Raw genomic sequence first — 16771 nt, 5'->3', positions numbered from 1 at the left:
AAGGCAGTTTACAAAAAGAATTAAACAATAAAAGTATTGGCAAAAAGAATTTAAAAATAACCATTTAAAATATTTTTAAAAATTAAAATTGGCAATAAACTAAAAGCAAAGTAAAACACAAATCAGTCTTCTACCTATCTGGGTAGGTTGGTCTAAACAATAATGTTTTTAGCTGGCACCATAATATCAACAGGCAGGGAGTTCCAAAGCATAGGTGCTGCAACACTTAAAAGTTGATTTCTTGTGCATGTAGAACGGGTATAACGTGGCACACGTAATAGCTGAAAAGGGCTATTGTTGCGCTGGAGTTCTCTGGCTTTAAATCTCACCGAATCCTGGAACTGTTCCTGCAGCGAGGGCATTGTGAGGTTTGCAGAGGAAGTGGAGTAAATTGGGGTAAAGCCCTTTGGGCTTTTATGAATTAGTGGTATATAAACAAATGAACTAAACTTTGGGGCATCTGTTGGACTTAAACACCTATGGTCAATCAGCCTGTCTAGATGTGTAAATAAAGCTTGTATCACAAAATACCAATAAGTTTTCAGTGACCTCCTTTCATAGAAACTGGGCTACACATAACAACCTAATGGGGAAGAAGGGGCCTTTGGCTGAGTCATAAGAAGTCTAAGTGAAACCATCAATTGGGTCAACTATCCCATCTTTGGGGCCAGCTAGAAATGTATTAAAATGCTAGAACTGTACAAGGTACTGAATAGTCATTTCAGTCTCATCCTTTAGAAAGTTAAGAACAAGACTAACTAGCCAAGTATTCAATGCAATTCAAGATTGCATTGGATATATATATGAAAGTTAAAAATCATCTTGAAAACAACATGGCTAACACAAATTACACTGAAAGGTCTAATGGGAAAAAACATGTCTACTTTTGCTTTAGATGTGTTTAACCTTTTACAAAGAGAGAAACTGAAATGGAGTAAATATCTTCATTTAGAGTATCGAAATGGTGAAATGTGACTGGAAACCCGATTAACATTAATATGAAAGAAAACTTACAAACGATAGCTCCATTGATACTTGATTCTCCTAAAATTAAAGCATGCCTATTCTTCTGCAGCATGATAATTCTTGGTGATCTCATCTACTGTCTGGACATCTCATGTACTTTTATTGACATTCTTTGGAAGCAAATTTTGGAAATATTGAAAGATAAGGCAGGTGATCCTGAAATATAGTGTTACTGGAATATTTAGCAGATTCTATGGCATGTGAAAATCCCGAATTAGTACTGTAGTTTGCTTACTAACAACTGCAAAAATATGAGCTGCTTTTTACTGGAAATAACCGGGACATAATCACATTTAAACAAATGGTAAAAAAACACCAGTCTGGGCTGTAACTGACTGAGCTACTGTAACAGAAGAGAGCCAAAGAACAGACACATTGGGACAGATTTGCTGGGGAATTAATTTCATTTACTATGCACTGAAAGAGTAAATTTCAAGATCAAATACAACTTTAGGCATTATTTCCCCGTTTGAAATCAATAACTATACTACATAATTATCTTGTTTGTTTTTAATGATATAATACAATTTAACAAAATCATTTAAAATAACTGGCGGGTTTATGCACTACATTAATACTAACAAAAATACTAATAAAGTTTGCTGAAACAACTCCCCCCCCCATATTTTATTTTATTTTTCAAATATCTTAAACACAATACAGCTTATCTGAATTAACTTCCCTCCACCCCTCTTCTGGCTTATAGACATTTATAGACTGTATATATAGTAAACCCGCTTAAGTAAGTTTGCTGAAACTTTGTATTTGTCATTTTCATTTAAATAAGGATGGGTTCTGCTTCAGTTCCTATAGAATGGATCCTTTAAGTTCTGTTGCTTATTTCTAAGAATTAAGTGCCTGTTTTAGCCACTTCATTGACTCTCAAGGCAGCTAACCAGTATATTTGCTTTAATATAGAGACTGAGTTACATGAACAGTATTTATATTTTGATCCCAAATATTATGCTGAAGACACGTGTTTGCAATAGCAGTTTCATGTAATGCACTTAGGATCAGCACCTTTCAAGTCTATTTTGTCATATTATGCAACCTCAAAGAGACATGCACATGCCAGGTGTATAAAAAAACCCATGACAATTTTGACATGTTAATAAAAAAAATAATAATTGATATGTGTATCTGCACACACATGCATGTGTGCCATTTACTCTCTCCACTGACTATTTCAGTAAAGTCCTGGGATAGTGTACAATTAAATGGTGCATTAAGGTGCCATTTCTATACTATTTAAGCTTAGAAAGTTAGGACTTTTACTTACTGTTGGTGAGATTTTGTCCTCTCTCTCTCTCTCTCTCTCTCTCTCTCTCTCCCGTCTGCTTTCTTTGTGACAGTTATAAAGACCAGAGGATGCAGTTGCTAGTTTATATCTACAGTATCCACTTTCCATGAGCCAATCAGAAGATAGTGCTTTGCATTTTAACATTCTGCAAGTCACACACACCCTCCCTCTCTGCATCCATTCATTCACAAACGCTACTTTAAATATCTTTAGAAAACACTGCTAAATGCAGTACAGTATTCACCCTAAATATATCAAGAAGATTTCATTACTATTGAAGCCACTACAGCAATTTTTATTTACACATCCGTGCCACAATTACTGAAGTAAACATTGGCACTGACAGAGTTTTGTTACAGTATGTCTAGAATATGCCAGCTTTGCTGGGTACACATCAGTGAAAGGCCAACCTGTGTACACAGGATTAGTGCATGCAGTGAGCTGCTTTTAATACATGTGTGTGGAAGAACTGAAAGCAACCAGCCAACAAAGGTCATGCAACCCTCAACTTGAAAAAGCATTGTTGAAATACATTGTGGACGTGTTTTCTCTATTATTTATAGGGTTACAAATTTCAGTTAACTTGCTTTATCACTGGCACAGAGGAGGGGGTAGGCTTGGCTGGATTATGCCTGAAATAATCACTTCAAGGTTTACTTAAGGATGTTTATCAAGTACTTTGACCTGCAAGATAGGTAGTGCTGTGAAAATTGTCAGGTGCAGATTAAGAAAACTATGGAGAGGCAGCATAGTGTAGTGGACAGAGTGATGGGCTGCCAGGATTCTTGGATGTGCAGACATGTGCATAAATTGTATGGTGTGTATGTGCTAGCAGATCTTGCAGCTTGGGTAAATTAGATTAGAATAATCACTTACAATTTCTGAAGTCTCTGGAGTTCAAAGGCTTTATTCATGCAGGAACAGGATGAGCAGAGATGTGTGAGAGAAAATAGCAGATATCTTGTCTCAACAAGTTGGGAAAGAGCAACAAAATGGACCAGCTTTTAAGGGTGGAGTTGATTTTGACACAGAGCTGCAATGAACATCCTTCTTAAATTGTGGTGCCCAGAAGTAGACACAAGACTCCATGTGTGGTCTGACCAAGGCAGAATAGAGTACAGTGGTACCTCGGGTTACATACGCTTCAGGTTACATACGTCTCAGGTTACAGACTCCGCTAAGCCAGAAATAGTACCTTGGGTTAAGAACTTTGCTTCAGGATGAGAACAGAAATCATGCTCCGGTGCGCGGCGGCAGCAGGAGGGAGGCCCCATTAGCTAAAGTGGTGCTTCAGGTTAAGAACAGTTTCAGGTTAAGAACAGACCTCCGGAACGAATTAAGTACTTAACCCGAGGTACCACTGTACTACTATTATTTCCCTTGACCTGAGCACTATATTTCTGTTGATGCAGCCTAGAATATCATTTTTAAAATAAAAAAAAGATTTGCTGCTACATCACACTGTGGACACATGTTCAGTTTGTGGTCTACTAATACCCCTAGATCCATTTCACATGGAATACTGGCAAGCCAGGTGTCTCCCATATTATATATGTGCAGCTGGTTCTTCCTGCCTAAGTGAAGAACCTGACATTTGGCCCTAATGAAATTCAATCTATTAAGGTCATCTTGAATCCCAAGTCTGTCTCCTGCGGCATCGGCTGCCCCTCCCAGTTTGGTGTCATATGCAAATTTGATGAGCGCCCCTTCAATTCCTTCATCCAAGTTGTTTATAATGACACTGACCAACAATGACCCCAGGACACAACCCTGTGGCACCCCACTTGTCACTTTTTCCCCAGGATGAGGAGGAACCATTAGTTGAGCACTCTTTGGGTTCAGTCAGTCAACTAGCTACAAATCCACATAAGTTACCTCACCCAGCCCACATTTTACCAGCTTCTCTGCAAGAATATCATGGGAAACGCTTTCAAAAGTCTTACTGAAATCAAGATACACAATGTCCACAGCATTCCCCTGATCCACCAAGCTTGTAACTATCTATATCTATCTATCTACTGTATCTATCTATCTATCTATCTATCTATCTATCTATCTATCTATTTATCTATCTATCCATCTATCCATCTATCTATCTATCTATCTATCTATCTATCTTCTATCTATCTATCTATCTATCAATCTATCATCTATCTATCTATCTATCTATCTATCTATCTATCTATCTATCTATCTATCTCTCTATCTATCATCTATCTATGCTGGGTCTTAGTAATCAGCCTCCTTTTCTAAGTGTTCAAAGACCAACTGTTTAATTATCTGTTTGAGGACCTTTCCTGGTATCAACATCAAGATGACCAGTCAGTAGTTTTTCCCCTTTTCTTTTTGGGGGGTCTGAGGGGGTCTCATTTACCCATGGTCAACCCTCCAAGGGCTGCTTGTTGAAGTGCAACAGTGAGCATGGCCTCTCTTTTTTAAAGGATAAATGTGGAGTCTTAGAGGACCTCAGAAAAACATTTCGGCATCACAGCATTGTAGCAGGGACCTATAGGAACAGTTAGCTTTAAAAAATTACATTTTAATTTTTAAAGCTAAATAAAACTTGGAAACTTTTTTCGGGGAGGGGCTCAAACTGCAGGCTACAGTGACACCCATAATTATAAAACATTAAAAAATACTGTCAGCTCTAGGCTTCTAGCTGTGATATTTTGTTTAGTGTTCTATGTTTTTTGGAATGCCAAGTGAGTCTATGAAGTATTTTACAGAACAATATAATCTAAAAGCATTATATGTTTTGACAAGACTATAAAGGTTGCTGCATAGATTATGTAATTTATATTGTGCTATATTGTAGGGACGCGGGTGGCGCTGTGGGTAAAACCTCAGCACCTAGGACTTGCTGATCGCATGGTCGGCGGTTCGAATCCCCGCGGAGGGGTGCGCTCCCGTCGTTCGGTCCCAGTGCCTGCCAACCTAGCAGTTCGAAAGCACCCCTGGGTGCAAGTAGATAAATAGGGACCGCTTACTAGCGGGAAGGTAAACGGTGTTTCCGTGTGCTGTGCTGGCTCGCCAGATGCAGCTTGTCACGCTGGCCATGTGACCCGGAAGTGTCTGCAGACAGCGCTGGCCCCCGGCCTATAGAGTGAGATGAGCGCACAACCCTAGAGTCTGGCAAGACTGGCCCGAATGGGCAGGGGTACCTTTACCTTTACCTATGGTTTGGTCTAAACCACAGAGCCTAGGGCTTGCTGATCAGAAGGTCGGCGGTTCAAATCCCCGCGACGGGGTGAGCTCCTGTTGCTTGGTCCCTGCTCCTGCCAACCTAGCAGTTCGAAAGCACTTCAAAGTGCAAGTAGATAAATAGGTACTACTCGGGCAGGAAGGTAAATGGCATTTCCGTGCGCTGCTCTGGTTTGCCAGAAGCGGCTTAGTCATGCTGCCACATGACCCGGAAAAACTGTCTGCGGACAAACGCCAGCTCCCTCAGCCTATAGAGCGAGATGAGCGCCGCAACCACAGAGTCATCCGCGACTGGACCTAACAGTCAGGGGTACCTTTACCTTTACTTTATGCTTTGGTATAAATGTATACGTATTCTAATGATTTTGTAGGTATCTCAGTTCAGTCATTTACTGTTTCTCTCAAGTTCCTATATGGCAATGGAAGCATAAGTTCGGGGCATCATTTTAGATGCCATCTTGAACTGTGGGCTTCCAGTTCCATAATCAGTTTGTGAGTGGTGGTGTTCAGATTAATCATTGTTAACTTGGTCTGAATAAGTGGCTTTCCCTTATTAATTGTTCTTTTTTCTTCTGTAATGAAAACGCGCACACACTCAATTTTAATTTGGAATTGGTGTGTTTAGCCCTTTTAGTGTTGACTAAGCTCTAAAATCTTCTTGGATGTTTTAACTGTGTATTGACAAATGTATTTGTATTTTTTCTGTCTGACGGTCGAATAAAAGGTTGATGATGATGATTTGGAATTGGTGACAGAATTACATTTACTTTCAACAAAGTCATCCCTCTTTTGATGTGATCCCAGTTGATTTAATTTTAGATTACCTGTTAAGTGAGAAAACAAAAGAGGAAATTGGGTCCCCTGAGCTAAGCTCATGTATGTATAATAAAGGCAGAAATCCTTTTTCATGTGGTAAAAAGACCAAAAAAGAAAATTCAGATTTAACGTACTCAACAGTTGCAAAGATCAAAGGACCAAAGGACTTTTCAGAGTGAATAAACTACAAATAAATCTGAAAGTGTAATGTGGCAGCAAAAGGAGTAGCAAAACCTCAAAGGCAGGCCATAGACACAGGGAACCATTTGACATAGTCCCTACTTGCCATGGATCTTGCCCTTTCTCTTTCTCTTAAGGCAGACTGAGCACAGCTCTTAATATTGTGCTGCCTCTGGGCAGGTGGCCTTCAGGCTGCAGAGAGCGCAGAGTCCAGCAAAGTGGAGGCGCTTGAGGCAGGGGGCACTTTCCTTCCCCACTAACCAAGACCTGGATAGATTGAAGCTAGAAATGTGTGAGCCCCATTCATTCATTCATTCATTCATTCATTCATTCATTCATTCATTCATTCATTTTACTGCCCTTCTTCCTAAGATCACAGGATGGTTTAGAGTATAAAAACATAAAATAACAATAACATTAAAAAACACAATGAAACAGTGATTCCGCCTGGGGGGATTCAGAGTGGGAGGCTCTGGTGTGTGCATAAGATAGCAGTGCAATTAAGGTGAATGCGCAGGGAAGTGTATGAGAAGAACTGAGGTAAATGTTAGGGAGGAATGAGCTTAGAACGTGGGCGAATGAATGAGTGGTGAATGAAGGAGAACTTGAAAGGGAGTCTGAATGTTGGGGGTGAGACACATGAGAGTGGAGTCGGGGGGGGGGGAGAGATGTGGTGGACGTGATTTGGCAGAGCCCATGATTTTGTACAGGATCACTATTATAGTAGCCGTTTTTGTGTATCCGATAAAGTAAAAAATAAGATAAAGAAAAGCTGAAACTACACACACAAAACCCTTGCTTATTATTTCTGTTTGCTAAATTAATTGCATTATACCGCATGCCTCATATTTGGTTATGCTGGGGTGGGATATCCAGATAAATGTTATCTGTGGCGGCGGAAGGAATACAGGGGAATTATTGACATGCCCGTCCAAAACCTAGCTCAGAGCTGTACAAGTTGCTCAGAGTGGGAAGGTGGAGCAGGGGAGAGCCAGAGGACCTCAGAGAGGGGCAGGTGGGGGGGGGGGAAATGCTGGCACAACAGGCACCAACTCAGTTCAGATCATTTTGGGCCTGCTCTAACCCACTTCACACCTGGAATCAAAAACAAAATTCAGAAAACCAAATCTTTAGTTCTCCCACTGAAGTGAGGCAAATTCACCCTATTTTTTAAAAAAGTTGTGGTACTGTGGTTATATTTTGAAACACAGAGCAGACAGCCAGCCACTTAAGATTCAGGCAAAAAACACATCAGGGGAAAAACAGGATTATAAAAGGAATCTTGACAAGTAAAAATCATGCTGAAAATCCCAGCTGAGTACATGTAATTTCCAACAAGCATGTTACGGGAAACATTGCTAAATTATTAAATGTTTTTTGTTTGTTTTTTTTTGCCTTAGCTGTTAGAATTGAAGAAGGGATAGTAGATGGATACCAACATTAAATATACATTTCCTAGAGGAATGAATACTGAAACCATCCTGGATCATGCCTGGAGAAGAGACGCGAGTGCAGAATAGGAAGGAAGCAAAAACAAATCAAGAATGAAGCGTACAACAGAGCAGAAACTGAATTTTGGAAGAAACATTTCAAATAGCAGCCAAAGAGAGAGAAAATATCCCAGATGTGTGATGTACTTTCAAGAGCTGTGCACCAATTCTGGACATATCCCAGATCCTGCATCTCAAGAACATAATATCCCATCTAGTCCTGCATCCTGGTCTCCCAACCAGGTACCTGGTGAAACTGGGGAGCAGAAGATGAGCACAAGAGAAACTCTCCGCCTCTCAAGATTTCCAGGGACTCGTCTTCATTGCTGCCTCCAACTGCAGAGGCAGAGTATAGTCATTCTGGCTAGCAGCCATCAATAGGCCTCTTCTCCTCCATTAATTTGTCTAATCCTCTTTTGAGGCCATCCAAGTTGGTTGTCATCACTGCAAGTTCCACTGTTTGACTATGCGCTGCATGAAGAAGCATTTTCTTTTGTCTGCCCTAAATCCTAAATTGAGCTGGTTTTGATCCTAAATCCTAAATTGAGCTGGTTTTGAAGGGAACGCAGTGGATGTAGCCTACCTTGATTTCAGCAAGGCATTTGACAAGGTGCCCCATGATATTCTTTTTTTTTATAATAATTTTTATTAAGTTTTCACAACATAAACATAACAACATAAACATAACAAGAAAAAATAACAATACAACATAAAAAAAAGAAAAAACACAGATCATACAAACTTGAAGACTTCCCCATACCTCTCCTGTTCTGCACCCTTATTTCACAATTCTCTCTAGCAACCCTTCAGTCAATTTTTACATATCACCTCCTTAAAACTTCTTCCCTATGGTTTATAGTTTACAGCTGTAAATCTTTATTTCTTACCCCTCGACATCTTTTCAGTCCTTAATTTGACAACAATTCTCAAGATACACTTTAAATTTCTTCCAGTCCTCCTCCACCGCCTGGTGCCCCATGATATTCTTGTAAAGAAGCTGGTAAAATGCGGACTTGACTATGCTACCACTCAGTGGATTTGTAACTGGCTGTCTGACCGAACCCAAAGGGTGCTCATCAATGGTTCCTCTTCATCCTGGAGAAGAGTGACTAGTGGGGTGCCACAGGGTTCTGTCTTGGGCCCCGTCTTATTCAACATCTTTATCAACGACTGGGATGATGGACTCAAGGGCATCCTGATCAAATTTGCAGATGACACCAAACTGGGAGGGGTGGCTAACACCCCAGAGGACAGGATCACACTTCAAAACGACCTTGACAGATTAGAGAACTGGACCAAAACAAACAAGATGAATTTTAATAGGGAGAAATGTAAAGTATTGCACTTGGGCAAAAAAAATGAGAGGCACAAATACAAGATGGGTGACACCTGGCTTGAGAGCAGTACATGTGAAAAGGATCTAGGAGTCTTGGTTGACCACAAACTTGACATGAGCCAACAGTGTGATGCGGCAGCTAAAAAAGCCAATGCAATTCTGGGCTGCATCAATAGGAGTATAGCATCTAGATCAAGGGAAGTAATAGTGCCACGGTATTCTGCTCTGGTCAGACCTCACCTGGAGTACTGTGTCCAGTTCTGGGCACCACAGTTCAAGAAGGACACTGACAAACTGGAACGAGTCCAGAGGAGGGCAACCAAAATGGTCAAAGGACTGGAAACGATGCCTTATGAGGAACGGCTAAGGGAGCTGGGCATGTTTAGCCTGGAGAAGAGGAGGTTAAGGGGTGATATGATAGCCATGTTCAAATATATAAAAGGATGTCACATAGAGGAGGGAGAAAGGTTGTTTTCTGCTGCTCCAGAGAAGCGGACACAGAGCAATGGTTCCAAAATACAAGAAAGAAGATTCCACCTAAACATTAGGAAGAACTTCCTGACAGTAAGAGCTGTTTGACAGTGGAATTTGCTGCCAAGGAGTGTGGTGGAGTCTCCTTCTTTGGAGGTCTTTAAGCAGAGGCTTGACAACCATATGTCAGGAGTGCTCTGATGGTGTTTCCTGCTTGGCAGGGGGTTGGACTCGATGGCCCTTGTGGTCTCTTCCAACTCTATGATTCTATGATTCTATGATTCTATGATGAGAACCAATAAACTGAGTCTGAATCCTGGCAAGATGGAGGCACTTTGGGTGAGTGGTTCCTGTGTCTGAGAAATTGGCCAGTTGCCTGCCCTAGACGGAGGTTGCACTCTCCCTGAAGGAGCTTCTGTGGGTGCATCTGGATCCAATTTGCTTGCTTGATGTCCAAGTAGCCTCGGCAGCTAGGAGCGCCTCTTATCAGCTTTGGCTGGTACGACAGCAACACCCATTCCTAGACCAGGATAATTCGATCACAGTAATCCAGTCATTGGTAACTTCAAGACTTGAATACACTCTGTGTGGCGATTCCCTTGCACTTGGTAGCATAACAGCAACACACTGCAGCGTAACAGCTGAGAGGAGCATATTACACCATTGTTCAGAGATCTGCAGTGACTGCAACTGGTTACCGGGCCAATTTCAAGGTTTTGCTATTACTATATAAAGCTCTTCAAAACTTTGGACCAGTCTAACTGAAGGGTCACCTTACCCCCTAAATGCCCACACCACCACTTCAATCTGCAGGATGGGCACTTTCACATTTGCTACATAAAGTCTGTTCCACACCTGCAAAGAATTGATCCTTCCATAGTGCAGGGTAATCTTGGGTTAAACAGAGAATGAAATTCAGGCACACACACATGCACACACCCCCCCCCCCCCCACTCTCTCACTGGTTGCCACAAAATGAATAAATGAATAGCGTGGCCTTCCTTCACTCGGGGCTGCTGCTTGAGTGAGGGAAGGCGTCCTTTGATCAGCCAGTGGCGCAGGGCAGGAGGCTTCATCTCCCCATCTCTGCTGCTCTGCTTCACAGCACACACCGGCTCCCTGGGTGATTTCCAGGGTGAGTCTCTCTCTCTGTGTCTTCTTGTACATCCTCCTTTTTAAAGAGGGGTGTCCTCACTCTACAAAATTTCACTTACGCCTGCAGGGTGACCCCCATGAACGTGGGGGGAAGCCTGTGTAAGGATGCTCAAGAGTGACATGAGTCAACTTATAGGCCATATGCACAATGCTCACTTGCCCTGCATTGCTCATCCTCTAATAAATGTAGCCCATATCTGAATTCTATAGCATTATGGAAGAGCAGCTTCGTTAGCATATTTAAAGGTTTTGGCCTCTAGGACTATATATGGCAGATTTGCCAAAGTTTCCTTTAATGATAGGCAGTGTCCTTGCAACCACTAAAGAGCTTGTAACAGTCCAGATTTTATCAAGGGGTCAGAGAACACAAAATTTATATAAGGCAATTTCCTAGTTGATCCTTAAGAGACAGTTCTAAATAACTTTCTTGAGAGGTCTAATAAATCTATTGCTCAACAGGTAGCAACATATCTGAATGTTCTAGTATATTTCAGACCTCCTGGCTTGCTACCTGTAATCATCAATAATTGGTGGCTGTGATGTGTACTTTACTACAATCAGTCAGCCATTAAATAAACATTTTATTGATTGAACCAGTTGGTTGATAAAGAAAGGTAAATGTAGCAGACAGTGTAATGCCACCAAGCTTAGATGTTAACTACCAGTAAGACTGACAGAAATGGCATGTGTCTTTTGCGATATGGTTTAATTTAAAGATTATTTGGTCAACAGAAATCTGTATGCTTGTTGCACGAGAATATGCCAATATGCTTCTTCCTGCAACCTCACTTACTTACTTGTGTGATTTTGTGATAGCTTGGGCTATAAGAAACGCCAGGCCTTTGTTTCCTTTTTTCCTATTCTCTGGGTGAATAGAGCTGGCCATCTTTATTTATAACACTGCCATGTTTGCTTCTGTGTGTTATCATACCACTGAACAGACAGAGGAGCAGGAAGAAAGTCACTGCAAACTTACAAGAGGTAGAGACAGTTGTTATTAATCAAAGAACATCTATTCTTGAAACATTTTTTTAAAAAAGCAGGTACCATTTCATTAATTTGACTACCAATGTGATGCAGATAAAAGGTAAAGATAAAGGACCCCTGGATGGTTAAGTCCAGTCAAAGGCGACTATGGGGTGCGGCACTCATCTCTCTTTCAGGCCGAGGGAGACGGTGTTTGTCCGCAGACACCTTTCCGGGTCATGTGGCCAGCCAGTGGTGGAGCTTCATGCTCTGGCACCGGGGGCAGAGAGCAGGCAGAGAGAGGCGGGGGCGCCGCCCAAAGGGGCGGGGTGTGCATCCTGGGGGTGGTGCGCGCCACCTGCAGAGGCGGGGCATCCAGCGCAGGCAGGGGGACAGCCACGATGGAACCCCACTGGGGTTGTGCTGCCCGGGGTGGGGCGCACCTCCTGCCCCCCTCTCCTTCCACCAGTGTGGCCAGCATGACTAAGCCGCTTCTGGCGCAATGGGACACTATGATGGAAGCCAAAGAGCACGGAAATGCCGTTTACCTTCCTGCCACAGCAGTAGAATCATAGACTCATAGAATCATAGAGTTGGAAGAGACCACAAGGGCCATCGAGTCCAACCCCCTGCCAAGCAGGAAACACCATCAGAGCACTCCTGACATATGGTTGTCAAGCCTCTGCTTAAAGACCTCCAAAGAAGGAGACTCCACCACACTCCTTGGCAGCAAATTCCACTGTCAAACAGCTCTTACTGTCAGGAAGTTCTTCCTAACATTTAGGTGGAATCTTCTTTCTTGTAAGTTTGGAGCCATGGAAAGTTTGGAGCCATTGCTCTGTGTCCGCTTCTCTGGAGCAGCAGAAAACAACCTTTCTCCCTCCTCTATGTGACATCCTTTTATATATTTGAACCTGGCTATCATATCACCCCTTAACCTCCTCTTCTCCAGGCTAAACATGCCCAGCTCCCTTAGCCGTTCCTCATAAGGCATCATTTCCAGGCTTTTGACCATTTTGGTTGCCCTCCTCTGGACACGTTCCAGTTTGTCAGTGTTCTTCTTGAACTGTGGTGCCCAGAACTGGACACAGTACCTATTTATCTACTTGCACTGGTGTGCTTTTGAACTGCTAGGTGGGCAGGAGCTGGGACAGAGCAATAGGAGCTCACCCCGTTGCGGGGATTCGAACCGCCAAGCTTCCAATCAGCAAGCCCAAGAGGCTTGGTAGTTTAGACCACAGTGCCACCCGCTCCCCCAAACCAATGTGATGCATATGAATATTGTATCCTTTAGAACTTGTGCATGACTGTTACAGAAGCTTTCAATGAGAATCCCATATGTTTGTAACAGCAAGGCACCAAAATGGCAAGAATGTGTATTAAGTTATTTTTCAGCCCACCCTTCCTTCAAGGAGTGCTGTGCGGCATACATGGCTCTTTAAAAACGCAAGCTTAAAATGCACCATCATGCTGTGTCTTTATCAGAATACTACAAAAATCAATGCATACCAAAAGGCTCCCACTTTATTCTTAGACTCAGAGAAGTTTAAACAGAAATCAGTAGGCATTCTAAATAAATGCTCCAGCGATTTAATGCTCTTAGTTATAGACAAGGCCACCCAAGAGGAAAGGAGTTTGGAACTAGAGATTGCGAACTGGAGAAGAGTTCAGAAGGGACAGGTAGACGATAGTGTTTGGCAAAATAATATCACAGACATTGAGGAAATTTCAAGATAAGGTCAGGGCTTATAAAGCCAGGAAGTTCAGCCATGATAACTCGGAGTCCAGTGTATACACGTGGTTCAGACAAGGCATTCAGATTAAGAAAAAGTGTCATGGAGGGATGATAGCCCGAGTCTATCCAATATTGCACTGGGACATTCAGTGTATGTTATACATTTGTTATATACAGAGTTGTGTTTGACAAGAAAGCAGGCAGGCAAACAGGGTTGATCACAAATATATGGATCATTTAAATCAGTATAGTGTTTTCCAAAGATTTGATTTTAAAAAGGCAAACATGTTCAAGAAAACAGCATTTATTAAACATGCTCTGATCATGCAAAACAGTAGCCTTGAAAACATGGTACCAAACTAGTTGATTACAACAGTGCAGAGTTTACACTTTTCAAAAGCCTGGTACAAAGGTTAAGATTCCTAGTCCTGTAACACATTCGTTTTTACTTACTTTTTCCTTTCAACTTTCAGGTGTTTTGAATAAAGTAGATAGCACCCTGCAGAGTCCTGGAGCCACAAACAAGCCGATTCAAGAAAATAAGATTTTCAGGGGGCAGTAAGACCAAGCTGTTTTACTCTATCAGTCTCATCCACAAGGAAGCACACCGATCATTAACCTCTGCCACATGCAGAAACTCCTCCTCCCCAACCACATTCTCCCATGCCTTCAAATCATTTGATCTGCTGTGCCTACAAGAAACTTGGCTTATAGAAGCAAATGATATTCAACTGCAAGGTTTTAAAATAGTGGTTCTTCCAGCTTTTAAACACATGTACAAATGGGTATGGTAGGGAAGGTCAGGCCTCCCCCCTTTCTAGGGATAAGCAAATAGACATAAAAGATAGCAGGCACCTAACAGATAATGAATATATTCAGACAGTATTAGCAAATATTCCTAATACTAATCCAGTTAGCTGCTTAAATGTCTACATGTCTCCTAAATCTACAAACCACCATGCTAAGCAGCTCTGGTGTGATTTCTAATTAGTATTACAATAAAGAACATCGAGGAACTATTTCCAAGGCAGACGTACTGCTGTGGGGGCATTTTAATACCCAAATCGATGAAAATAACGTGGAGATGAGTAAAATTGGGGTTTTTAAATCCCCCCTCACTTCACTATCTTAATCTTTCCTTTTTAAAAAAAGAGAAATAGCTCTTTATGAAGGAAACACCTTTCACCCCAGGTGCAGGACACATGTTGCTTTTTCAAGTGTGCCCCTTTTAAAAAAAATGCTGAACATCTTGGCCTAAGAGTAGACCGAGGTCTTCAACAGCCGAGCACCAGCACATGAAGTGACGGCAGATGGGGCTGGGCATTTGGGAAAGAGGGGCAGGCAGCTCAACTACTCCTCTACCCTCCCCCTCTGCGTTTCCTCTTCAAACCACTTCACCCGACAGGAAGGTCCAAGGCAGCCTAAGGAGTCAACAAACACCAAAAGGTGGAGGGAGAGTGTTAAGTTGTGGGTGAACATATCAGACGACACAGCGATTCTTCAAACAGCTCTTGTTTTTTCAGAGGCCAGAACAGAACTGAACTGAAGGGTTCAGTCAGCCTGCTTATATAGAGCTCCAGTACACGTAATTGTAACAACTTTCTAAAACTATCCAATCACTGAACGTTACTTTCAATCCCTTATTTGCATAACTATCTACAGTATCCCCCTGCTGGCCCAGGGTGAGAACTTCAGTACATAACACCCCTCCCCACCGAGATAAGGCGTTAGTTACAATCATAATGGTTTCCTTATATACAGCACTACAGGTAATGGTTCAATTAGGCACAAAAGCATATCGGTTACATTTCACATACTTCCATTAGACCAACAGTATTACATGTCCAACAACATAGTCCTTTAAATAAGTTGGGCGCTTGGAAACTCTGCCAGACTGCCAGGAAGCGGTACCCAGGTCCGGTGGGCTGCCCAATTCTTGCTGAGGCTGTGGCGCGACCCTGGGTGGCGTTGAAACCACTATGGGTGGAAAATCTGCAAGTGGAGTTGGTGGAATGTCAGGCAAGGCAGTGGTCTGAGTCTGTGGGAAGTCCGGCAGACCCTCTGAAGCGGCTTGGTTCGGCTCCACACCTGTAGTTTGTGAGAGAGGTGTAGGTGGAGCCTCACCATCTGTAAGTGTCTCTTCCGGAGCCACGAGCGCAGTTGGGGGCACCACGGTAGTGTCCAAGTCCCCAACCCTGCGCCTAAGCTGGTCTATGTGCCGGCGCCACAAGCGCCCGTCTTCGAGTGCCACCTGGTACGAGCGAGGTCCAGTGACTCCCACTACTGTGGCTGGCACCCAAGGAATGTCCCCCACAAAGTTCCGGGCCTGGATTCCTGGAACAAAGGACAGTGGTGTGTTGGCACAGGCTGGGGGTTCGGCCACGGCAAAGTCCAGGTGCAGCCGGTCGAGCGGTGACCTGAGGCGGCGGCCCATAAGCAGTTCAGCAGGACTCCGCCCTGTGGCTGCATGAGGGGTGATGTGTTGCACAAATAAGTACTCGGTGACCCGCTCGTGCCAGTCTCCCCGGTCCAGGCATGCCAGTGCCTCTTTTGCCGAGCGCACCATTCTCTCCGCTTGCCCGTTACTGGATGGATGAATGGTTCCATTAGGGCATGGCGGATGCCCAGTCCCAAAAGATACCGCTCAAAAGTGCCTGACGTGAACTGCGCTCCGTTGTCAGAGACAAGGACATCAGGACACCCATGCGTCGCAAACAGGCCTCGCAGCACCCGGATGACGGCCTCGGTAGTGGTGGAGGGCATCAGGGCCACCTCCAGCCATTTGGAATAGGCGTCCACCACTACCATAAAGGTCCAGCCGCGAAAGGGGCCAGCCAGATTGATGTGCACCCTCGACCAGGGTGTCTTGGGTGTTTCCCAGGTGTATCCCTTAGCTGCCGGTGATGCAGGCCTTGATTCTTGGCATGCTTGACAAGCAGAAACCCAGGCAGTGATGGCATCATCCATGTTAGGCCACCAGACATAACACTGAGCCAACGCCTTCATTTTGATGATTCCCAGGTGGCCAATGTGCAGAGCCTCAAGGACACGTTGACGGAGTCTTTGGGGAATCTGTTGCCCAATACAATGGTACC

General features: G+C 43.2%; 1 protein-coding gene across 2 annotated transcripts in view; it reads right to left on the bottom strand.

Annotated features, from left to right (window-relative positions):
- Positions 1–14245, bottom strand: part of DDC (dopa decarboxylase) — a 52739-nt gene extending 38494 nt beyond the window's left edge. Inside the window, exon 1 of one of the 2 annotated variants that reach the window (XM_081835080.1) lies at positions 14130–14245. The gene's annotated coding sequence lies outside the window, so the exon portion shown is untranslated. Of the gene's footprint in view, positions 1–2305; positions 2370–14129 lie in introns of those variants that run through there. The other variant, XM_081835081.1, reaches the window with a different exon arrangement.
- Positions 14246–16771: the final 2526 nt, after the last annotated feature.

Source organism: Podarcis erhardii (assembly GCF_964252035.2).
Source record: "Podarcis erhardii genome assembly, chromosome: 13".
In the NCBI taxonomy this organism is placed as follows: domain Eukaryota; kingdom Metazoa; phylum Chordata; class Lepidosauria; order Squamata; family Lacertidae; genus Podarcis; species Podarcis erhardii.
Note: the sequence above shows the minus strand (reverse complement) of the source record. Positions and strands in the feature narration are given on the sequence as shown.